Source organism: Stomoxys calcitrans, chromosome 1 (genome assembly GCF_963082655.1).
Source record: "Stomoxys calcitrans chromosome 1, idStoCalc2.1, whole genome shotgun sequence".
Lineage (NCBI taxonomy): Eukaryota > Metazoa > Arthropoda > Insecta > Diptera > Muscidae > Stomoxys > Stomoxys calcitrans.
In genome coordinates this window covers 223,834,631-223,860,730 of record NC_081552.1, presented here as the reverse complement: position 1 = coordinate 223,860,730, position 26,100 = coordinate 223,834,631, and the positions used below count along the sequence as shown (strand labels likewise).

The 26,100-nt window shown below is 35.1% G+C and overlaps 1 protein-coding gene and 1 long non-coding RNA gene across 4 annotated transcripts in view; one reads left to right on the top strand and one right to left on the bottom strand.

Moving 5' to 3' along the window:
• The window catches only part of LOC131994365 (uncharacterized), a 137,123-nt gene that overhangs the window by 90,015 nt on the left and 21,008 nt on the right, over positions 1-26,100 (bottom strand). Inside the window, exon 2 of the long non-coding RNA XR_009396664.1 lies at positions 24,119-24,241. This is a non-coding gene — a long non-coding RNA (uncharacterized LOC131994365). The remainder of the gene's footprint in view (positions 1-24,118; positions 24,242-26,100) is intronic.
• The window catches only part of LOC106093002 (hybrid signal transduction histidine kinase M), a 195,446-nt gene continuing 171,435 nt past the window's right edge, over positions 2,090-26,100 (top strand). For 2 of the 3 annotated variants that reach the window (XM_059361289.1, XM_059361290.1), the window contains exon 1: positions 2,090-3,874. The gene's annotated coding sequence lies outside the window, so the exon portion shown is untranslated. The remainder of the gene's footprint in view (positions 3,875-26,100) is intronic. The other variant, XM_059361291.1, reaches the window with a different exon arrangement.

Sequence of the window (26,100 nt, the reverse complement as noted above, 5' to 3'; positions counted from 1 at the left end):
TCGGTAGGACGGCGAAAATGTGAGAACGAGGCTATAGCTGAAAGGAAGTAAGAAGGAAGTTTGTATAGCTTTTGGTATTATAACGGGAGACATAGGTCTATAAGTGAATGTGTAGGGCATGTGGGAAAGATGATGAGACGTTGGAGAATTTCCTATGTCATTGCCCGGCTTTCGCGGCGAGTGGTATGGACAACAAGGTTTTTCAAGGTTATACTGGCTTAGGAGTATGTCCATAGTGGCATGGGGCGGACTAATATCCACACCCTCCTTTCAACCGAATCGAACCTTACCTATGTTATAGAGGCGTTTTCGCAATAAGTTCGATAGAAGTACAACCCAGTAACGTTCTCTTAAGACAAAATTTTTATAAACATTCACTTAATGTAAATTATAGATCACATTTAATCAAAATTTTTTTCAAACATTGCCAAATTTTACTTTCTCACGATATCCGACCGTAATATGGTTCAGATAGGTTTATAATTGGATATATCTGCCAAAAAGGCCAACATTTTGTTCTACAAAATTGAATAGTGACATATATATTAGACCACTCAACGTCCGTGCCGAATTTGGGTGCTTAAGTTATCCAATTTTCACCGTGGTGGTGGGTATCCGCCCGGCCGAACTTAATGCCTTTTTACGTGTTTTTTTTTCAATCTTCTCAAACAAAAAAAAATTCAATAAGAGTTTTTAAGACAGAATTTTCGATAAAAATTTTAATTACAAATTATGTAAAGACAACAATTCGGTCAAAAAACGTTGGTTGAAACACCAAATTGAAAATACAAAAAAAAAAAAAAAAAACAAATTTTTATGATAAAAACGTTAGTATATTCTAGTATATTCAGCTGTAAAATTGAAAACTTCAAAAACCGAACTGATTACCCTAGTGTATGCGCAATGGGGGCCGCAATATAAACAAAAAAAATAATTAAAACAATAACTGAAGTACTTTTGTTTTTACCTTTCAAATACATAAATAAACTTCTCTGGCGCACCCTGTATATATAATTTGAACAGATCTTGGTTGATGGGCTGTGTAGATTCTGCTAAAACAGTAAGTCTAAGGTAGACCGCCACTTAAACCTAACTTGACGTTCTTATTGCTTATTTGGAATGGGGCGGTTTTTTCATATCTGATATAAAATTTAACAATAAATACGATATAGTTGAAAATTACATCGCTACTAATGGCTGGTACGTTCGTTTTTCACCTTTGAAATCTCATGTTTTTCGATATTACTCTTTTGAAACACATCAAAAATTTCAATGTTGGAACAAGAATTTTATAAAAATGTTACCACAAGTAATGAGGGAATTTCCTACCGAATGAAATCATAATTTTTTTTTACTTTAAAATCTATTATCTATAAAAAGTAATCGCGAAAAGAAAATATAGTACCAGCCTTAAGATGTAGTTCAAGTGTCTACCGCCATATGCTACACATGGCAACACTGCATAGCGCGATTAAAAGATACCAGCAGATAAGCTGAGTTTATCTTTATTAGAGATAAATAATTTTTTCCAACACCTCACTAAGCCACAAAGTGTTTATACTGTTCATTATTACCAGCATGTAAGAAATGGTGGGGGGGGGGGGGGGGGGGGGGCAAACTCAAACCCCATTGCACTCAATTGAAAAGCGAAGAGCTGATATCGTTTCATGGAGAAACATCAACGACAATTACCACACAACTTTTGCACGTGGTTTTTCAATTCATTCATGGTAACGACATTCATTTGCTCCTCTCTGTACTTAGTCAACTTCAATTGCATATTTATCCGTAAAATTATCTGAGAGCATAACGGCTCTCCAAAACTCTGTTGTGTTTATTTTTCTCCTTGCTCTTTTTTGGAGGGAGAACTGTATAGGAAAAAAAACTATGTTTTGTTGTGTTCTTCTACTTTCCTGTGCTCACCACTGAGTCTTGGTATTGGTGGTTGGCCGGTTGGCCTGTGAGTGTGTGTGTGTGCGTGAGTGAGTCCCGGTTGTTGGCGTGTATGGGTGCTTGTTGACGCTTATTCTATTTAGAAAGGTTGCTGTTACCATTAGTATCTGTTAAAGCAGTATCGGTTCAACGTCAGAACCGTACGCGCATTGTTCGTGTGTTTATAGAATTTCAAAGAGGCAGAAAGTTGTTTTTTTTTTTCTATTGAAACAAAAACACATGAAGACAAGTTTTCGGTTCGTTTTGTTGTTGAAGAATGAAAATATTAAACAAAAACAAACACAATTTCTAAGAAATAAACATCAAATTATAAAACTCCCTAATAGTGGTTTAAACCGTGTATTATTGCCTACCAACTCTGCTTTAGCAACATTGATTTTTGGGCATTTTTTCCAAAACCTTATTGAAAAATAACCGGGAAATTATTTTTGTTTTGTGCTGCTACCAAGATTGAGTGCAGTTTTTTATTTATACTCTCTGTTGTGAGTTTGTACTAAGTGTATGTGTGTGTGTATGTGTGTGTGTGGGAATTTCAATGAAAACTGTGATGAACGAAAACAATGCGTATTCTATATAAACGATTACACTGCTAAATTCAATGCAATAACAACAACAACAACAACATCAACAACGAAATGGTGGAAAGATCATTGAGAATACTAGCATAACTACTACCATTGCGATTACAGAGCAAAGCAGAGCGACGGCGGCGGCTGCCAGCAACTATAATCTCTACCACCAACAATAGCAATAGCAACAACAACAACGATACACTCTTCTCTATCACACGAATATCACCATACCACCAACAACAACAGCGACTACGACCAACCTACCACACAGCCAGCTAGCTAGCCATCCATCGCCCATCATCATCATCATCATCATCGTTGTCGTAGCGTAGTCGTCGTCGTCGTTGTCGTTGTCGTTAACAACAAAAACAACAACATCATCATTTGGTGTGTGAATGTGAACGAAAATCATTGTCGTTGTTGTTTAGTGTAACGTTATTTGTTGATTGCACGTTGACGGGTACTGTGCGTGCAACGCGTTATCGGGTTTTTTCGGTTTTTCAAACACAACTCAGTGCAGCACTCGACACGATACTCGATGACAAAAGATCTCGCCAAAAGAACTTTTCTGAAAACAAAAATTTTACTTTTCCAAAAAGATCAAGCAAAAGGGCAAATAGAAATCTAAAAGTGTTTATGAATGCAAGTAAAATTGAAAAAGCAAAAACAAAAGATGATTGTAATGAAGAAAATTTGAATTAAAAAAAAAATTAAAATTCTGTTACAACAAAATCTTGCCCGCTTACTGGAAACAACAACACAATACAATACAAAGGGAGATCTGAAGAAAAAAAAACCAAATTAATAATGCAAAATTTTTTCAAACATTATGTGCCGCAAACAAAAGTGTCTTAAATTTTTTTTTGCTAAAATAAAAACAAAGTGATTTTTTTTAAATAAAAATAAAATAAATTAAGCACAAACTAAGAGCACAAATTAAAATCAAAAAAAAAACCAAAATTTAAAAGAAATCACAGCAAACCCTTTTTAACTCACAAAAGCTTGCCAATTTATTAAATAATAATAAATTAAATAAAGTGTGATATAAATAAAAAAAAAAAAAATAAACAACAAATACAAGTGTTATCTAACGCCTAAATAGTTCCAAAAAATATTTTAAATTTCTGGAAATATAAAAAAAAAATCATATATTTTCAAAATTCTTTAACAAAAGATTCAAATTGGATTAAAACTTTGTAAAATTTATCGCATTAAAAATAATTAAAACATTAAGGATTTATAAAACAAAAACAAATTTCCAAATATCCTGGATTTCTACTCAAAAAAAAACTCACGCTTTGGATTACTCTTCTTTGCTTCAATGCCTCAGCAACAAACTCCAGATTAAGGTGAGTCTAAGAAAAAAATCTTCGCTTAAAAGTTTGACTCAATCAAAAAAATCGCGTTTGCCGTCGCTAGTCAGTGTTCATTTGCCGAAGCTAAACTAGGCTGAGATTTTGTGGAGTTTAGAACTCGATTAAAAAAATCATGGCCATAAGCTCGGTCAGCAAGTTGCAATATTCACATTAGTCATCATATCACTATTAGAGACATTCTTAGTTGTTGGTGTATGGGCCACCGTGGCGCAGAGGTTAGCATGTCCGTCTATGATGCCGAACGCTCTGTGTGAACTTCTGAAAAATTTTCAGCGGTGGTTATCCCCTTGTATATGCTGACTACATTTGTGAGTTATCCTGTCATGTTAAAACTTCTCTACCAACTAATGTCGCTCTGCGGCACGCCTTTCGGAGACAGCATAAAAAAGTAGTCCCCTTATTGTTGAACTTCAACTTCAGCCCTGTTCCTCCCTACAGCGCCACTGTAGCGCAGAGGTTAGCATATCCGCCTATGACGCTGAACGTCTGGGTTCGAATCCTGGCTGAAACATCAGACAATTTTTCAGCTGTGGTTATCCCCTTTCTAATGCTGCTACATTTGTGAGGCATCCTGTCATGTTGAAACTTCTCTACCTACTGGTGTCGCTATGCGGCACGCCTTTCGGATACGTCATAAAAAAGTAGGTCCCTTATTGTTGAACTTCAACTCGGACTGCATTCATTGATATGTGAGGGAAGTATCCGCTGTTACTCCCTACAGGGCCACCGTAGCTCAGAGGTTAGCATGTCCGCACATGACGCTGAATGACTGGGTTCGAATCCTGGTAGGAACATCAGACTATTTTTCATCGGTAGTTATCCCCTCCTAATGCTGGTGACATTTGTGAGGTACTTTGCCATGTAAAAACTTCTCCCCAAAGAAATCATAACAGAACGGAACATCGTAACGGTCGGTAGGATGGCGAAAAGCCTGAATTATCATCTGATTTTTTTTTTATCCCCTAGAGGACGCTATTGTCAGCTGATATAGCTTAAATTCTGCGCGTACACTGAAAAAAAAAGGCTGCCCCGAAATTTAAGATTTTTCCTTATTTGTAGGATTTTAGCAATGAAAACTAGCCAAAGAACCGAAAACGAGCTGTCTTTAAATTTATTTTTCTATTTAATAATGGACATGACCATCCGTTTCAAATATTGATCGCAAATTGATTCAGAAAAATTTATGAAATCTTTATTTGAGTCGCTAGTACGGTCCATGGAGGTCAATGTGGCGCAGAAGCTAGCATGTCCGCCTATGACGCTGAATGACTGGGTTCGAATCCCGGCAGGAACATCAAAAGATTTTTCAGCGGTGGTTATCCCCTCCTAATGATGGTGACATTTGTGAGGTACTTTGCCATGTAAAAACTTCTCTCCAAATAGGTGTCGCTCTGCGGCACTCCATTCAGACTCGGCTATTGAAAGGAGCTACCTTATTATGGAGTTTAAAATTAAATCGGACAGCACTGATTGATTTGTGAGAAGTTTATCCCAGTTTGCCCCAGTTCCTCAATAGAAAGTTCATGGGCAAGTTTGTATGTGCAGTACGTTCCATAAAATTTAATGTTTGCAGATTATTTCATGCAAATGTTGATCGTGACTGCACCTCAAATCGTCCATTCGCTTAGTTCAATTTTGGCATACTCTTTCCCACATATGGGACGGCATCTCACGAATAAATGCTTCAGTGTTGTCTTGTCAATTGAAGCGGGCTTGCCTATATAGACAAGAGCGTTAACATAGACAAAAAAAAAGTCTAAAGGCGTTAAATCGTACGATTTAGGTGGCCAATTGATCGGTGCCGAACACGAAACATAATGTTCACCGAAATCGCCTCTCAATAAGTCCCATTGTTACCTAAGCTGTGTGGCAAGTGGCACCGTTTTATTGAAAGCACATGTCATGCAAGTCAAGCTCTTGCATTTTGGGCAAAAAAAAATAATGGATAACATCTCATGGTAGTGTTCACCATTCAGATTTACCATTCGCATCATCTTTGAAGAAGCACGGTTCAATGATGCCACCAGCCTATAAACCTTACCAAACTGGGACTTTTTCTAAACGCATTGGTAGCTCTTGCAATGCTTCTGGCTGGTCTTGACTCCAAAACCGCCAATTATGCTTATTTGCGAACCCATTGAGCCAAAAATGAACTTCGTCGGTGGAATGGAAGAAGCGCGCCACTTTGATAATAAAATTCAATAATTTGCAAGCGTTGTTCGTTTGTAAGACGATTCATGGTTAAATTATAGAGCAAAACACGAAACATGCATGAGCTGTTTTAACCAGTGTTGCCAAACAGATAATAGCTAAAAAATCACCCTATATATACACTTGTGTTACTATCTTTCTGGAAGTTTTTGAGTTGAATGTCGATTTATGTTCTGCAAATCCAAATATTTTGAACCCTTTCAATTGTTTGTGGCATTATGCTTATTTGGTTATTATTTTTCTTTAATTTGTTCTTTCCTATTCTTCATGTTTTTTTCTGAATTTTCTTCTTTGCACAAAAATTCTTTTTAGTTTATTGGCGCTTTAGTAATCAGATACTCTGGCTGGTATCATTTTATCTTTGTACTAAGCTTTTAAAAAATATTTTTTTCCTGCTGCTGAAAATTTTTGCTTCCCATATTGTAATTTTAGCTATGCACTTAGTTTCCATTAATAGGCGAATATTTTTTAGAGTCTCGCTTTTTGGCAAAACTTTAATTGGGGTTGCTTAAATTACCAAATTCAGTGGTGGTTAGAGGTAATTTAATATCGTAAATTGATGCAACTCATTTGGAAGAGTTAAAAATTGACAATGCATTCAGTTTGCTATGAGAATACCATTGAGGGTATATTTGATTGTTTTTGGAGTAAATGATGGATGTGTCTTGCATAAATCCAATTGGAAGTCATTGTCATTGGTGATGGAGATAGCATAGAATTTAAGATTAACTTCAAATAAGTCGATCATGCTTTTATGGGCTTCAGACAGACCCCTTATCGGCAGATTGGTCTGTATGGCAGCTATATCTAAATATAGTCCGATCGGAACCATATTTGGGGCGGATGTCGGGAGACCTAAAACTGCTCACTGTTTCAAATTTCAGCGAAATCGGTTAAAAAATAAAGTTTTTATGGACTTTAGACCCTTTATCGGGTGATCGGTCTATAGGGCAGCTATATCTTAATATAGTCCGATTTGAACCATACTTAGGTCAGATGTCGGGAGGCTTAAAATAACGCACGGTTTCAAATTTTAGCGAAATCGGTTAAAAAATAAAGTTTTTATGGACTTCAGACCCTTTATCGGGAGATCGGTCTATATGGCAGCTATATCTTAATATAGTCCGATCTGAGCCATATTTGTGTCAGCTATCGGGAGGCTTAAAATAATTCGCTGTTGAAAATTTTAGCGAAATCGGGTAATAAATAAAGCTTTTATGGTCTGCAGACCCTTTATCGGGAGATCGGTCTACATGGCAGCTATATCCAAATATGGACCGATCTAAATTATATTTACGGCAGATGTCGGAAGGCTTAAAATAACCCACTGTTTCAAATTTCATCGAAATCGGGTAATAAATAAAGCTTTTATGGTCTTCAGACCCTTTATCGGGAGATCGGTCTATATGGCAGCTATATCCCTATACGGACCGATCTGATTTATATTTACGTCAGATATCGGAAAGCTTACAATAATCTTCTGTTGTAAATTTCAGGGAAATCGGGTAATAAGTGAAGCTTTTATGGTCTTTAGACCCTTAATCGATAGATCAGTCTATATAGCAGGTATATCCAAATATGACCCGATCTGAATCATACTTAGGTCATATATCGGGAGGCTTAAAATAACTCACTGTTGCAAATTTCATTGAAATCGGGTAATAAATAAAGCTTTTATAATCTTCAGACCCTTTATCGGGAGATCGGTCTATATGGCAGCTATATCAAAATATGGACCGATCTGAATTATATTTACGGCAGATGTCGGAAGGCTTAAAATAATCCTCTGTTGTAAATTTCAGCGAAATCGGGTAATAAATAAAGCTTTTATGGTCTTCAGACCCTTAATCGATAGATCGGTCTATATAGCAGGTATATCCAAATATGATCCGATCTGAATCATACTTAGGTCATATGTCGGGAGGCTTAAAATAACCCACTGTTTCAAATTTCAGGGAAATCGGGTAATAAATGAAGCTTTTATGGTCTTTAGACCCTTAATCGATAGATCAGTCTATATAGCAGGTATATCCAAATATGATCCGATCTGAATCATACTTAGGTCATATGTCGGGAGGCTTAAAATAACCCACAGTTTCAAATTTCAGGGAAATCGGGTAATAAATAAAGCTTTTATGGTCTTCAGACCCTTTATCGGGAGATCGGTATATATGGCAGCTATATCCAAATATGGACCGATCTGAATTATATTGACGGCAGATGTCGGAAGGCTTAAAATAATCCTCTGTTGTTAATTTCAGCGAAATCGGTTAAAAAAATAAAGCTTTTAAGGGTTTCAGACCCTTTATCGGGAGATCAGCCTATAGGGCAGCTATATCTAAATATAGTCCAATCTGAACCATTTTTGGGTCAGATGTCGGGAGGCTTAAAATAACCCACTGTTTAAAATTTCAGCAAAATCGGATGAAAAACCAAGTTTTTATGGGCATTAGACCCTTTATCAGCAGATCGGTCTATATGGCAGCTATATCCAAATATGGTCTGATTTGGCCCGTTCAAGAACTTAACCAGCGTACATCAAAAAGACGTATCTGTGTCAAATTTCAGCTCAATATCTCAAATTTTGAAGCCTCTAGCGTGATTACAACAGACGGACGGACAGACGGTTAGACAGACGGACAGACATACGGACAGACACACGGACATCGTTAAATCGTCTTACAATTTTACGACCATCCGAATTATATATACTTTGTAGGGTCGGAAATTGATATTTCAATGTGCTGCAAACGGAATGACTAAATGAATATACCCCCTATCCTACGGTGGTGGGTATAAAAATGTCAAAGGGAAACTGTTCTAAGGCTGCCATTGTAACCCAATCTTATCCTTTCATTCCACAAGCAAAGCAGGCTAATTTTCAAAGTTGTTCAATGTATCCTTGTTTTTGTCAAAATATTTCCTATAGAAGCTTAAAAAAAAGAGTTTCATGCTTACACAAGCAAAGCAGGCTAATTTTCAAAGTTGTTCAATGTTTCCTTGTTTTTGTCAAAATATTTCCTATAGAAGCTTAAAAAAAAGAGTTTCAGGCTACTCCACCTATTTATCATTTACAATTGGCCATTCTATATTTCACTGATAATGTAATCAAAATCTAAAATTAACTTTTGAATCCTCTGGCACATGCATCCATTACTCGTATTAAGCCAAGTCATTTGTTTTTATACCCTCCACCATAGGGTGGGGGTATACTAATTTCGTCATTCTGTTTGTAACACCTCGAAATATGCGTCTGAGGACCCCATAATGTATGTATATTCTTGAACGTCGTGACATTTTATGTCGATCTGTCCATGTTCGTCCGTCTGACCGTTCGTCCGTCTGTCCGTCCGTCCGTCTGTCCGTCTGTCCGTCCGTCTGTCCGTCCGTCCGTCTGTCCGTCCGTCCGTCCGTCTGTCCGTCCGTTCGTCTGTCCGTCGAAAGCACGCTAGCTTTCGAAGGAGTAAAGCTAGCCGCTTGAAATTTTGCACAAATACTTCTATTAGTGTGGGTCGGTTAGGATTGTAAATGGGCCATATCGGTCCATGTTTTGATATAGCTGCCATATAACCCGATCTGGGATCTTCACTTCTTGAGCCTCTAGAGGGCGCAATTCTTATCCGATTGCAATGAAATTTTGCACGACGTGTTTTGTTATGATTTCCAACAAAAGTGCCAAGTAAGGTTCAAATCGGTTTATAACCTGATATAGCTGTCATATAAACCGATCTTGGCTCTTGACTTCTTGAGCCTCTAGAGGGCGCAATCCTTATCTGATTGAAATGAAATTTTGCACCACATGTTTTGCTATGACTTTCAACAACTGTGCAAAGTGTGGTTCAAATCGGTTCATAACCTGATATATCTGCCATATAAACCGATCTGGGATCTTGACTTCTTGAGCCTCTAGAGGGCGTAATTCTTATCCGTTTGGAATGAAATTTTGCACGACGTGTTTTGCTATGACTTTCAACAACTGTGCAAAGTGTGGTTCAAATTGGTTCATAACCTGATATAGCTGCCATATAAACTGATCTTGGCTCTTGACTTCTTGAGCCTCTAGAGGGCGCAATTCTTATCCAATTGCAATGAAATTTTGCACGACGTGTTTTGTTATGATTTCCAACAAAAGTGCCAAGTATGGTTCAAATCGGTCTATAACCTGATATATCTGCCATATAAACCGATCTGGGATCTTGACTTCTTGAGCCTCTAGAGGGCGCAATTCTTATCCGATTGGAATAAAATTTTGCTAGACGTGTTTTGCTATGATTTCCAACAAATGTGCCAAGTATGGTTCAAATCGGTTCATAACCTGATGTAGCTGCCATATAAACTGATCTTGGCTCTTGACTTCTTGAGCCTCTAGAGGGCGCAATTCTTATCCGATTGGAATAAAATTTTGCTAGACGTGTTTTGCTATGATTTCCAACAAATGTGCCAAGTATGGTTCAAATCGGTTCATAACCTGATGTAGCTGCCATATAAACTGATCTTGGCTCTTGACTTCTTGAGCCTCTAGAGGGCGCAATTCATATTTGAATTGGCTGACATTTTACACAGATCTCCAACATATATTTTAATTGTGGTCCAAAGCAGACCATATCTTGATATCGCTCTCATAGCTGAGCAAATCTTTCTTTTATCCTTTTTTTTTGCCTAAGAAGAGATGGCGGGAAAAGAACTCCACAAATCCGATCCAAGGTGGAGGGTATATAAGATTCGGCCCGGTAGAACTTTGCACGCTGTTACTTGGTTTTTCTACTCCTCTGAAGTTGTTGTTGGCAGCATGGCTGCAAGATTTTCAATTGAAATGAAGAAAATAATATTGGGTTGTATTTTTTTTTTAAATAAAGAAATTATTCTCCATATATATGCAACGCTTCACATTCTGACTTAAGCCAATAAGCAAAGGAAAGTATCTGACTGAGCTCACACACGCCAAAGATTGTGCGTCAATGTTATAGAATCAAATACAGTGAAAATTGATTGTGAATACTTTGCCGGGCTGAACGCTGCTGGGATGGGCTGGATAGGCGGACAGACTGACCATTCGGGCTGGGGTGTGTATTGGGGTGTTAGGGTGGTCTGTTATTATGGGGCTATTGTTGTTTTTCATTCAACGTTTTTTTTTCGTTTTTTTTTTTTGTTTTACTTTATTTGTTCGTTTCGTCGGTGTCACTGCGGTGATTGACGTCAAACTTGACAATCAGTTCGAATATGAAAATATATGTGTATGAAACAAATACTTTTTCTTTCGTAGCAGTCGCAGTCATACATGGTGGGTGACTGGGGTTTGTGGAGGGGCAGAGAGAGAGCACGAGAGAAGGGTATGCCATGTCCCTCAGTCTATTCTGACAATCTTCTGGAGCTTCTGTTTTATTTTTATATAGTCTTAGGGGTTTTTTTTGTTGGTGGTTCATACAAAACAACAACGAAAAAAAAAACGAAACCAAAGCAGGCAAACAATTAAGCCTCAGCATTTTCAAGAGAAAACCGTCGGTATGATGCGAAAGCCTTGCTTTGGACGTCAGCGTCCAAATGGAGGGGGCAAATAAACAGCTCATTGGGATATAGCGTCAAATCATCAATGAAATCAATAGGCGAGATAGTAATACTAACATTATTAGGAAATAATAGAAATATTTTGTTATTTTTAGTAAAACCAAAAAAAAAAAAACAAAAACTATGGCAATGCGAATTTAAAACGCAAAACACTACATCCAAGGGGAAATGCTTTTATTAGATTTCCTGTAGCTTGGTGTACATCAGGGCCTAATGTTGTTCCTGCGTATAATTTATCAAAGAACGGCATTCAAGGCATTATTTGTATTGCTGCCTGGGTTGAATAGTATTTTAGTATTGCGGCACATTTTTATCATTGACTCTGTCTGTCATTGGTTGTAGGAGTTTCTACCACACTCCACAAAACGATATCAATTGAGGCATTTAAGTGGCCTGACAATACATTTGTATGCTAAGGGTATCTGATGAACTCTTTCTTTGGTTGAGGTTGTATTTTTTTTGCTTTTGTAGCTTTTCTCACAGGCAATTTACCGCTGTTGGCCTGGCGGCAAAATGTTGAGATTTTGATATGGCCGATTTTATTAAGTGCAAATTGAAATAAATTAACTTTGATCATTGAGATCGTTTCATTTTAATCGTTTATTTATTGGTTACTTGATAATGATTTCATTCATACAATGATCATATGAAAGAAAGAGAGAGAGAGAAGAGGAAAGTCCAATATAGTTACCAAAAAAAAGACACCCACATAAATTGGGAGGATTCCCGAAAAAGGCAAGGGGTTTCAAAAAATTTAATTCAGCAAAGATATTTTATATAATTTTATTAGTATTCAGCTACAGCTGAATTGAGTTTCTTGTATTACAATTCAGCTACAGGGGAATGAATGTTTTTTCTAATACATTTTACATTTTCAAGCAAAATTCAGCAAAATTCAGATCTATGTAAAGTAAAAAACAAATTCAGCTACAGCTGAATTATGTTATATGTAGACTTTGGCCTATCAACATTGTCTATAATTGGTTTAGGCTTATTTAAGCTTTGCTGAATTAAGTTTTCTGCAATTCAGCTAAGCTGAATTGATGTTTATTTCAATGCTATCCCTGATTTAAAAGAAATTTTAGATATTTGGTAGGTAAAAATGAAATTCAGCTGTGGCTGAATTGAATTATAAGTGAACTTTGGTTTGCCAACATAGTCTACAGTTGGTTTATGCTTAATTCAGCTTTGCTGAATTACATTTTCTACTATTTTGCTTAGCTGAATTGAGTTTTCTACAATTCAGCTAAGCTGAATTGATGTTTATTCTAATGCATTTCCTGATTTAAAAGAAATTTCAGATTTTTGGTAGGTAAAAAAGAAATTCAGCTGTGGCTGAATTAAGTCAAATGTGGACTTTGATTTACCAACATAGTCTACAGTTGGTTTATGCTTAATTCAGCTTTGCTGAATTACATTTTCTACTATTTTGCTAAGCTGAATCAAGTTTTCTACAATTCAGCTAAGCTGATTTGATGTTTATTCCAATGCATTCCCTGATTTAAAAGAAATTTTAGATTTTTGGTAGGTAAAAAAGAAATTCAGCTGTTGCTGAATTAATTTATAGGTGGACTTTGATTTACCAACATAGTCTACAGTTGATTTATGCTCAATTCAGCTTTGCTGAATTACATTTTCTACTAGTTTGCTAACCTGAATTACATTTTCTACAAATCATCTAAGCTGTACTGATGTTTATTCCAATGCATTCCCTGATTTTTAATTAATTTTAGATTTTTAGGAGGTAAAAAGGAAATTCAGCTGTGGATGAATTATGTTATATGTGGACTTTGATTAGCCAAAGTTGGTTAATTTTAATTCAGCTTTGCTGAATTACATTTTCTACTATTTTGCAAAGCTGAATTATGTTTTCAACAAATCAGTTAAGCTGACTTTCATATTTTTTTAAGTAAAAAACAATTTCAGCTGCAGCTGAATTATGTTATCTGTGGACTTTGGTTTATCTACATTTTCTATTATTGGTAAATGCTTATTTAAGCTTTGCTGAATTAAGTTTTCTGCAATGCAGCTAAGCTGAATTGATGTTTATTTCAATGCCTTCCCTGATTTCATAGAAATTTTAGATTTTTTGTAGGTAAAAATGAAATTCAGCTGTGGCTGAATTGAATTATAAGTGAACTTTGGTTTGCCAACATAGTCTACAGTTGGTTTATGCTTAATTCAGCTTTGCTGAATTACATTTTCTACTATTTTGCTTAGCTGAATTACATTTTCTACAATTAAGCTGTACTGAGGTTTTTCCCATGCATTCCCTGATTTTTAAAATTTTTTAGATTTTTGGCATGTAAAAAAGAAATTCAGCTGTGGCTGAATTAAATTATATGTGAACTTTGGTTTGCCAACATAGTCTACAGTTTGTTTATACTCAATTCAGCTTTGCTGAATTACATTTTCTACTATTTTGCTGAGCTGAATCAAGTTTTCTACAATTCAGCTAAGCTGATTTGATGTTTATTCCAATGCGTTCCCTGAGTTGGAATAAATTTAAGATTTTAGGCAGGTAAAAACGAAATTCAGCTGCAGCTGAACTATGTTATATGTAGACTTTGGTTAACCAAAGATGGTTTATGTTAATTCAGGTTTGCTGAATTACATTTTCTACTATTTTGCTAAACTGAATTGGGTTTTCTACATTATATGTGGACTTTGATTTATCAACGTTGTCTTTAATTGGTTTAAGCTTATATCAGCTTTGCTGAATTAAGCTTTCTGCAATTCAGCTAAACTGAACAGATATTTATTCTAGTATTCTTGTGCATTTCCTGATTTTGAATAACTTTTAGGGTTTTGGGAGGTAAAAAAGAGATTCAGCTGTGGCTGAATTAAGTCATATGTGGACTTTAGTTTACCAACATAGTCTACAGTTTGTTTATACTCAATTCAGCTTTGCTGAATTACATTTTTTACTATTTTGCTTAGCTGAATTACGTTTTTTACAATTCAGCTAAGTTGAACTGATGTTTATTCTCATGCATTCCCTGATTTTGAATAAATTTTAGATTTTTGGGAGGTAAAAAAGAAATTCAGCTGTCGCTGAATTAAGTCAAATGTGGATTTTTGTTTACCAACATAGTCTACAGTTGGTTTATGCTCAATTCAGCTTTGCTGAATTACATTTTTTCACCATTTTGCTAAGCTGAATTATGTTTTCTACAATTCAGCTAAGCTGAACTGATGTTATTGTAATTCATTTCCTGATTTTAAATAATTTTTTGATTTTTGGAAAATAAAAACCAAATTCAGCTGCAACTAATTTAAATTTTGTATGTATTTTTTAACTACCATTGCCAATATTTGTTTTTATTGCCATTCAGCTTTGCTGAATTTGTTTTTAACAATTCAGCTAAGCTGAATTAATTGCTTTTCAATGTTTTTATAAAATTTAGCAATTAATGAAAAGAAAAAACAAACAATTCAGCTACGGCTGAATACATTTTTCGTGGATTTTGTTAACCAACATTGATACCATTTCGTTTTTATGGCTCTTATTCTTGTTTTACTTGTCAGCTATGGTGAATTCATATTTTTCCTTTCAATCTCATGGCAGTCGGTTGGACGTACCGGATTGACCCGATGGAGTTCTTCATCGGCAGGCGTCGCCGCCTCAATGTATCACACAGTGCAACAACAACAACAATAACATATTTTTCCTTTCATTTTTCATGGATGGGCGGATATGGCTAAATCGACTTAGGACGTCAAGACGGACGATCAAAAATATACTTTGTTGGGTCTTAAATCAATATTTCGATGAGTAACAAACGGAATAGCGAAATAGGTTTATCCCCATTCCATGTTGGAGAATCAAGAAATTCAGCTTCAGCTGAATAAAGTCTTATGGAAGTTTTGTTCACCATCTTTTTTTTATTGTTGATTTGTCCTCTTATCAGTTTTGCTGAATTGATGCTAACAATTCAGCTCAGCTGAATTGGTGCAGACTTATAATCCCATATGCAGTTGCAGTTGAAGACTTGTATTTCCATATGAGGTTTGAGGTCTGATGTGGGCGGCACTTTTGAAATCCACTTACTGATCAATTCGGGGCAGGACACAAAGAAATGTCTTCTTATCGATAACTTCATGTTGAGTTGGACAAAATAATTTTACTTCAAAATGGCGAAGGAACTGGATCTTGCCCTATACACCTGCAAAAGGGCCATTGGTAAAAGTTGAGTGTATAAACTGCGTGTATTCTATTGGATGTATACTGCAGTTACCAGAGCTGTTATGCTATATGGTGTTGTAATCTGGTGGACAGCACTTCCCAAATACTTCCTCTATTCAATTCTAAGCTGAATCCAAGAACGGAATCGCAGCCACACTGAAGATGACACCATTTGGCGCGGGCAGCTTTCAATTTGATCATCTAGCGCCAAAGAACACTGTTCGACCTTTGACACAATGACTGATAACGCAGGCGGTGTGGAGTCTGAGCCATTATTTGTCAATTGGAGTCATAATAGTTTTGATAATAGAAAGTGTGCATACTTCTAAGCACATAGTCCTTCTTTACGGTATAAACGTTAGTATTAGGACTGGGTATATTGAAAAAGTTATTCTTACATAGGAATAAGACTTTCTCATTTACATTGCCTTCCGAAAACGGGGTTTCTTCTCTCATATCAAAGAGTAGAGTCCGACTAAAGTTTAAGCTCAATGTTAAGGGGTCTCCTTTTTATAGCCGAGTCCATACGGCGTGCCACAGTGCGACACCTCTTTGGAGAGTAGTTTTACATGATATAGTACCTCACAAATGTAGCCAGCATTAGGAGGGAAAAACCACCGCTGAAATTATGCCGACTAGGAATAGCGTGTCTCAAATGTTATTAGCATTAGTTGTTGTTGTTGTAGCCACATATGCATGTGGAGGTGGCGATCTTCGTCAAGCTCGTTTATGTGAGCAAGCTCGTTCTGGTTCAAGGACCCATTGCCGCGGGAACAAGCCAAGCCATCCTGACAGCCATTGGTTATTTAAAGGCGCCAATAACTCGCCTTGTCATATCGAGCATCATAGGCCCTCAGTATTTGTGTAAGAGCCGGAGCCGCCCGGCCTGTCACTGAGACTCACCGCTCGATATCGCTGATTGTCCGCCACTGACGTAGCGGCTACTCCGTATGGAGCATTCCACTATCCACAACCTGTGGACGCGCCCGGTAGCTCGCAGCTAAGCTTCACGTGACAGCAATGAACACCACACAGATGGGACTTCAGTGTTCCAGCCTGTGCGATGCTCACAGCTATCCCGTGCCGGGGTCCGAATTAGTGGTAACCTATGGTTGCCATGGTACTATTAGGTTGCCCAAAAAGTAATTGCGGATTTTTCATATAGTCGGTATTGAAAATTTTTTTCACAGCTTGTGACTCTGTAATTGCATGATTTCTTCTGTCAGTTATCAGCTTTTACTTTTAGCTTGCTTTAGAAAAAAAGTGTAAAAAAAGTATATTTGATTAAAGTTCATTCTAAGTTTTATTAAAAATGCATTTACTTTCTTTTAAAAAATCCGCAATTACTTTTTGGGCAACCCAATATAAGATTTCTTGACATTGTGCCTATATCAGCTATCTTGTGCTTCTACATATCTCTCTCATTCAAAAACTATTTTGCAGAGTTTTCTTAGTACTTTCTTGATATTGTAGTATTGACTGATCGATTATTTGTCGTTGGCATCATCAGTGTATCTGCGACCTTATATTAATTCAGAATATCAACATTTGTTGTTGTCGTGGCAAAACATTTCCATGTAGGGGAAGCGATTCTCCGAGTTTCCTTTCAGGAACTATGCACCAGGTTTTTGCGGTGCATATACCACTTTTGTTTGGTGATTGCTATGCCTTATTAAAAATGTTTTTTATCTATTTGCGCTCTCTTATTTTGATCTTTAAAATCTTTTCATTATTTTTCGAGCATTTTCCAGTTTGAGATCATATACAATGAATACTATAACAAAGAACTTATAAAAGTCGAGCAAGTGTGTGTTTCTATTCAAAACACTTTGACTGGTTAGTGGATCATGATTTCTGATACGCCATGTATCGTCATCAGCAGCTTTGTCAAATTGATTAAGTTGCCCTACATAACCAAAGACAATTGTGTACGGTGTAGAGCACGCTTTCGTTTTGAAACAGGACTCAATGAGTCCTTTAACTCTCTTTTGAAAATTGAAAACAGGTATTCATTTTCCCAATAAAACATTCGATATCCATTTGAGTTATGCGTTATCAGATCGTATCTGCGATCAGATACATGATCAGTAAACCATTTATATGCAGTAACACAGATGAAAAACTAGGAACGCCGGTGTGTTAAGACTAAACACATCTGCTGGATGTCTATTTGTGTTCAGCAATATCAGTGTCTCTGCGACCACATGTGAAGTCAATTTGATTTGTATTTAAAGAATTTTCAGAAGTGGCAATACAATCACTAATGTTGGTGACATTACTGATAGAGAGTGTAAAATTTCTCTACAAAGTGGAGTAGCTCTGCAACATGCCATTTAAACTCATCGACGAAAGGAAGATCCCCTAAACATTAGCTTAGACTTCAATTGAAAAGCATTCATTAATGCAAGAGAGAAATATCCTCGCTGTTCCTAAATGGAATGTTTATAGGCAAATTTGCATAAGTATTAACAACCAAACCAAAATTCTTTGAGCAAGGTCTAATATCTCGAGAGCCTTGGAGTTAATGTGATGGATTTTACAATCTTCAATAATGTGGTTCCTAAATATAGCGTTAAAAACCAAAGTTCTGGGGATAAAATAAAAAAAGATATTTTACCAAACTTAAACTTTGTTTGAGAAGAATTTAATGGAATCCATTATAATTCAATTTAAAATAGCCACTGAACAAAGTTTTTGAATTGTTAATTGTTAAATATAATTTTTCCTGCTAATTTTTAATTCTAGGCCGATTATGACGCACGTATTGCTATTTGAAATAAGTTCACATATAGATTTTTTTGTTTTGCCTACTATTAACAATTGTATGTAATTAGCAATTATAGGAACTATTTTTCTTAGCCTGATCACATTTCAATGAAAACAAGTAAAAAAGTGCTAAGTTCAGCTGGTCGAATCTTATATACCCTCCACCGTGTATCGCTTTTGCCAAGTTCTTTGCCCGGTATCTATTTATGGGCAAACGAAGAATAAAGTATAAGAATTGCTATGGTATTTGAGATAAACCAGGTTATGAACCAATACGAACCATACTTGGTTTGTGACTTGGATGTCGGAGACCATAGTAGATGTCATTGTGTGAAATTTCAACCAAATCGAATAAGTATTACGCCCTCTAGGGGCTGAAAAAGTAAAAATCGGGAGATCGATTTATATGGGAGCTATATCAGGTTTTAAACTGATTCGGAACATACTTGGCGTGTATGTTAACGGTCATAGAAAAAGTCACTGTGCAAAATTTCAGCCAAATCGGATAAGAAATACGCCCTCTGGAGACTTAAGAAGTAAAATCGGGAGATCGCTTTATATGGACCACGTTATAGACCGCTGCGGACCATGTCTAACACGTATGTTGAAAGTCGTAGGGGAAGTCATTGTGCGAAATTTCAGCCAACTCGGAAAAGAATTACACCCTCTGGGGGCTCAAGGATTATAGGGGCTTATGAAGTTAAACCGAGAGAAAAATTTATATGGAAGATATATCACGTTTTAAACCGATTCAGACCGTACTTGGCATGTACACTAAACGAAATTTCAGCCAAATCGGATAATAATTACGCCTTCTAGAGGCTCAAGAAGTAAAATCGGAAGATTGGTTTATATGGGAGCTATACCAGGTTTTGAACCGATTCGGATCATAATTAGCACAGTTGTTGGAAGTCATAACAGAACACTACGTGCAAATTTTCAGCCAAATCGGTAAAAAATTGCGGCTTGTTAGGGCTCGAGAAGTTAAATCGGGAGAAAAATTATTGGGTTGCCCAAAAAGTAATTGCGGATTTTTTTAAAAGAAAGTAAATGCATTTATAATAAGTCTTAGAATGAACTTTAATCAAATATAATTTTTTTTACACTTTTTTTCTAAAGCAAGCTAAAAGTAACAGCTGATAACTGACAGAAGAAAGAATGCAATTACAGAGTCACAAGCTGTGAAAAAATTTGTCAACGCCAACTATATGAAAAAACCGCAATTACTTTTTGGGCAACCAATATGGGAGCTATACCAGGCTTTGAACCGATTTGGACCGTACTTAGTACATTTAACGAATGTCAAAGGTAACATCATAGTTCAAATATCAGCCATATCGGATAAATATTATGTTCTCTAGAGGCTCAAAAAGTATAATCAGGAGATCGATTTATATGTGAACAATATGCAAGTATGGACCGATATGGCCCATTTAAAATCCCACCCGTCCTACACTAATACGAAGTATTTGAGCAAAATTTCAAGAGCCTAGCTTTACGCCTCCGGATTTTAGTGTGCTTTCGACGGACAGACAGACGAATGCACATAAGAGCTGTCAAAATATAGATGACACTATCGATACTATCGATATTTTATTTTTATTTCAATATCGATTGATATTTTTCTTATCGATACTATCGGCAGAGTTCAATTTTGTGCAAAATTGGACAAAAAGTAAGTGATTCGACACTAAATGTATCCTATAAGATAAATTGCGCCTATAGAGGGCGCTATATTTTTCCGATTGGGCTAAAATTTTGTACAATTAATGCTCTCATGACTTCAAATTGACGTTAATAAATTTGGTTTTATTCGGTCTGTGCTTCTACTTCTCATTTTCGTTTGAAATACAGGTGATGGGAAAATGACGATAGCACCGAAAAATATCGAAAATATCCAGTAGCGATTATCGATAATTTGCCAGCTCTAACAGATATGGTTAGATTGCCTTAAAATGCCATGGCGGTCAAGAATATCTACATATTATGGGGTCTTAGATAGAATTGGCAAAATATCGATGGCACTATCAATATTTAATTTTTTGTCTGAATATCGATTTATCGATATTTAATGAATATCAATTGATATTTTTCCTTGTCGATACTATCGGCAAAGTTCAATTTTGTGCAAAATTGAACAAAAATAAGCGATTCGACACTAAATGTATCCTATTATATAAATTGCGCCTATAGAGGGCGCTATATTTTTCCGATTGGGCTTACATTTTGTACAATTAATGCCTTCATGACTTCAAATTGACGTTTATAAATTTAGCTTTATTCGATCTGTGCATTGATATTGCTTCTATATAAATCGATTTCCTGATTTTTACTTCTCATTTTCGTTTGAAATATAGGTGAGGGGAAAATTATGATAATATCGATACCGTCGATATTTATTATGAAAAATATCGAATGTTGCGATTATCGATAATTTTCCAGCTCTAACAGACATGCTTAGATTGACTTAAAATGTCATGGCGGTCACGCAACTATACATGTAATGGGGTCTTAGACCAATACTTCGATGTGTTACAAACGAAATGACGATATTTGTTTACCCCTCTCTATGTATAATTAAATGCGTTTAACATGTCTTTAACATAATGACTGAGGAATTTTATATTCTAGGTTAAGTATGACGCACTTGTTGAGCTATCTAAACAATTGCTAGTGGTTTCAATTTCAAGAAGGAATGTGCTGAAAATTAAAATCAAGCCGATTTTAATTTTCAGCATGGGACAATTGTTCTCAAACATTTTTTAGAACTAATACAACAATAGGGGTTTTAACCAATTGTTTAGATTTTCATGATATTTAGTTCCTACACCCAAAAAAGACAATAAAAGGTTTGGAAAATGTTTGCAACAAACAAAATACGTTTGCTACAAAAAGTTTTTCTTTTATTGCAACAGTGTAACGCTTGGCTTCAACACGTCAAATATTAGACGTAAATGTAGCATTATTGAACGTTACAAACATTGTTTTTTTTAAACCCCTTAGCAGCTTCAACTATAGTAGAAGGACCTTTCTTTTCTTGTAAAATCACCAACTCTCGAATGGCAAGAGTATTTCGATAGCCGCAAACCATCATTCGCTTACCGGGCCAATAATTGTTCTCTTATGTCTCTCCTGATAGAGAGAAAGCGTGGGGTTTTGAGTTTATATACCAGTGGTGTATATACTCAGGCCAGGAGGGCACCGTAGCGCAGAGGTTAGCATGTCCGCCCATGACACTAAACGCCTGGTTTCGAATTCTGGCGACAACATCAGAAAAAAATTTTTTCAGCGGTGGTTTTCCCCTCCTAATGCTGGCAACATCAGTGACGTACTGAGGCCATGTAAAAACATCTCTCCAAAGAGGTGTCGCACTGTGGCACCCCGTTCGAACTCGGCCATAAAATGGAGGACCCTTATTATTTAGCTTATACTTAAATTCAACTGCACTCTTTGCTATGTGAGAAGTTTGCCCCGGTTTCTTAGTGGAATGTTCATGGGCAAAATTTGCATGCCAGTGGTGGGCAAAAATACTCGCACTTTTGCTGTGTACTTACACAAGAAAATAATTCCAAGCAAGCCAATGGGCTTGCACCAAATAATTGCAATTGTGTGCTCGTCACTGGTATAGATACATTATCACACAAAACATTTTTTTTTTTGCTGATCAGTCAGTATGTTGAGCAGTTTGGTCGTATACGGTAAGCTCGTTAAGTGGCAATTTAAATGTGCGAAAGCAACAACTCCCATAAGTATTTTTTTTTTTTGTTTTATTTATTGCATAACGTATACAGCAGATCATAATACAAAATCAAAATTGAGTTGTGCGAAACTGGAACGCCTTTAATATAATTGTGTATCATAACATGGAAATAAAACCAAATAAACTCTGAAAGAGTTTGAATTGCCGACTGAGATCGGCTTATAATTGGTGAAAATTCGAGTTTGAATTATGTTACAACATTGAGTTAAACGTGGCATCCTTTGCAATCTGCACAATATTTTTATACTCACCACCATAGGATGGGGGTATGCTAATCATTCCCTTTGTAACACCTCGAAATATTGATCTGCGAGCGCATAAGGTATATATATTCTGGATCGACTCGACATTCTGAGTCGATCTAGCTATGTCCGTACGTCTATCGAAATCATGATAGCCGTCGAACGCGTGAAGCTAGTAGCTTGAAATTTTGCGCAGATATTTCTTGTTAATGTAGGTCGTTGTGGCTTGCAAATGGGACATAACGATTCAAGTTTGGATATAGCCCCCATATAAACCGATCCCCCGATTTGACTTGTTCAGCCCTTAGAAGCCTCAATTTTCATCCGATTTGTCCGAAATTTGGAACAAAGACTTGTGTTATGACTTCCAACGTCCATACCAAGTACGATCCTAGTTGGTCTTTAAACTGGTATAGCCCCCATATAAACCGATCCGCGGATTTGACTTGTTCAGCCCTTAGAAACCTCAGTTTTCATCCGATTTGTCTGAAATTTGGAACAAAGACTTGCGTTAAGACTTCCAACATCCTTGCCAAGTATGATCGTAATCGGTCTATAAGCTGATATAGCCCCCATATAAACCGATCCCCCGTTTTGACTTCTTCAGCCCTTAGAAGCCTCAATTTTCATCCGATTTGTCTGAAATTTGGAACAAAGACTTGCGTTATGACTTCCAACATCCTTGCCAAGTATGATCCGAATCGGTATATAAGCTGATATAGCCCCCATATAAACCGATACCCCAATTTGACTTCTTCAGCCCTTAGAAGCCTCAATTTTCATCCGATTTGTCTGAAATTGGGAACGAAGACTTGTGTTATGACTACCAACGTCCATACCAAGTACGATTCTAGTTGGTCTATAAACTGATATAGCCCCCATATCAACCTATCCCCCGATTTGACTTCTTGAGCCCCTAGAAGTCCAAGTTTTCACCTGATTTGGTTGAAATTTGACCCAAAAACCTATCTTAGCACAAATTCTTCCAAAAATTTAACGCAAAACACATGTTCTTTTATCGTAAACAAAGGCCAACGTTTTTCACAAACGAATATGAAACTAATAATATGAAACTAATAATTTTTTTGCGTGTAGACCTGAAAATAAATCAAAACCCATGTCTTCAGCCTCAATGTTTGTATAATTACTAAAAGTACTTTCAAAGCCTTCTTTTCTGTGCGTTGCTATTTTTTTTTTATAAAATTAAATAACAGTCCATTTGTCAATTGAATAATCAGCAATCTATGATGAGTTGACGTTTCAAATTGTTTTGTTTTTTTTTTTTTTCTTTGGACCTTGTCTGGTTGAGTTGGGCATTTGGCAGAATTTTTAATATGGCAATTCTTTTATAATCCATTGTCAACATGTAATTGACATTTACACTATTAGTCATAGACAGTATAGTAATTTTGTAATTAATTGAATTAAATTAATTATTATATAGTGCAAAAATTACGTAGACATATATAAGGTGTACTACTAATTACCTTAAGTGCCAGAGAGAAAATGAATGCAATTGGCAAGCCTTTCAATGTGTCTGGGTGAATGGCTTCATAGAAGTTGATCCTTCGACAGAATGCTGCGATGAAATCGATTTTCCGAGCAAGACACTAGAAAGATATTGAAAAAAAGACACATTTCATTAGAAAATCAGCATTGTTGCTTTAAACAATAAAACACTTAGTAGAAACCGATCTTGAATCTTGACTTCTTGAGTCACTACCGGTCGCAATTCTTGACGTGTTTTGTTATGACTTCCAACAACTTTGCCAAATATGGTTCAAATCCATAACCATGTATCCATAACCTGATATAGCTGTCATAAAAATCGATCTGAGATCTTGACTTCTTCAGCCTCTAAATTCAAATCTTTTGTCTCATTTTCAAATCTAATTTCATTTTATTCTACTAAATAAATATTATTTTTTATGCCAAATTTCTGCGAAATTGCGTGCACATGTCACCACTTAAAAAATCTAAAATTCTAAATGGTTTGTTGGTAATATTTTTTTATTACTTTTTGTTTATATCATAAACAGTTTTTGTTATCGCCTTTGGAAACAGAAAAATAAAATTTTAAAAAAAAATTTTGGTGGACTACGTGAGGGGTTTTACATCTCTCCTACCAAAAACCCCTCTATTTCCCTCTCTCTCACTCAACAGTTTTGTAGCTCCTTTACCGCACTGTGGTCGCATTTTTGGATTTTCGCATTTGTTCATCAGTTTTGTGGCGATTGTTGGTAAGAAAAAGGCATTAACCAATAGTTTTCCTGCCTTATATGGCTGAATTGTCTAAAACAACTTGCCACAAAACATAAACGGCCAAGAAGCAACAAAAACAGCCCAGCCACCACTTTAGCTGGCAAAAATACTCGCCAAAAAAAGGCGCGCACACACAAAATTTTATCACAAAAATCAATCTTAATATATTTTGAACGCAAAAATCGGCAAAAAACATCAAAACGACAGCTTAAGTAAATAAATAAAGATTTATGGGGCATTTATTTTAATTTTGTTGAAAAGCTAGCAAGCGATGAAAAAATCAAAACAAGATGGCAATAAGAATTATAATAAAAATAAACATTTGGTGCAAAGGATAAAAATATAATAATCTCTGAAATGGTAAATTAAAATAAAATAAAATAAAATAAAATAAAATAAAATAAAATAAAATAAAATAAAATAAAATAAAATAAAATAAAATAAAATAAAATAAAATAAAATAAAATAAAATAAAATAAAATAAAATAAAATAAAATAAAATAAAATAAAATAAAATAAAATAAAATAAAATAAAATAAAATAAAATAAAAGAGAATAAAATAAAATAAAATAAAATAAAATAAAATAAAATAAAATAAAACAAAATAAAATAAAATAAAATAAAATAAAATAAAATAAAATTAAATAAAAAAAAAATAAAATAAAATAAAATAAAATAAAATAAAATAACATAAAATAAAATAAAATAAAATAACATAAAATAAAATAAAATAAAATAAAATAAAATAAAATAAAATAAAATAAAATAAAATAAAATAAAATAAAATAAAATAAAATAAAATAAAATAAAATAAAATAAAATAAAATAAAATAAAATAAAATAAAATAAAATAAAATAAAAGGGAATGAAATGAAATAAAAGGGAATGAAATGAAATGAAGTGAAATGAAGTGAAATAAAATGAAATGAAGTGAAATAAAATGAAATGAAAAGAAATTATATGATATGATATGATATGATATTATATGATATAATATAATAATCTCTGAAATGGCAAATTAAAATAAAATAAAATAAAATAAAATAAAATAAAATAAAATAAAATAAAATAAAATAAAATAAAATAAAATAAAATGAAATAAAATAAAATAAAATAAAATAAAATAAAATAAAAGGGAATGAAATGAAATAAAATAAAATAAAATAAAATAAAATAAAATAAAATAAAATGAAATGAAGTGATATG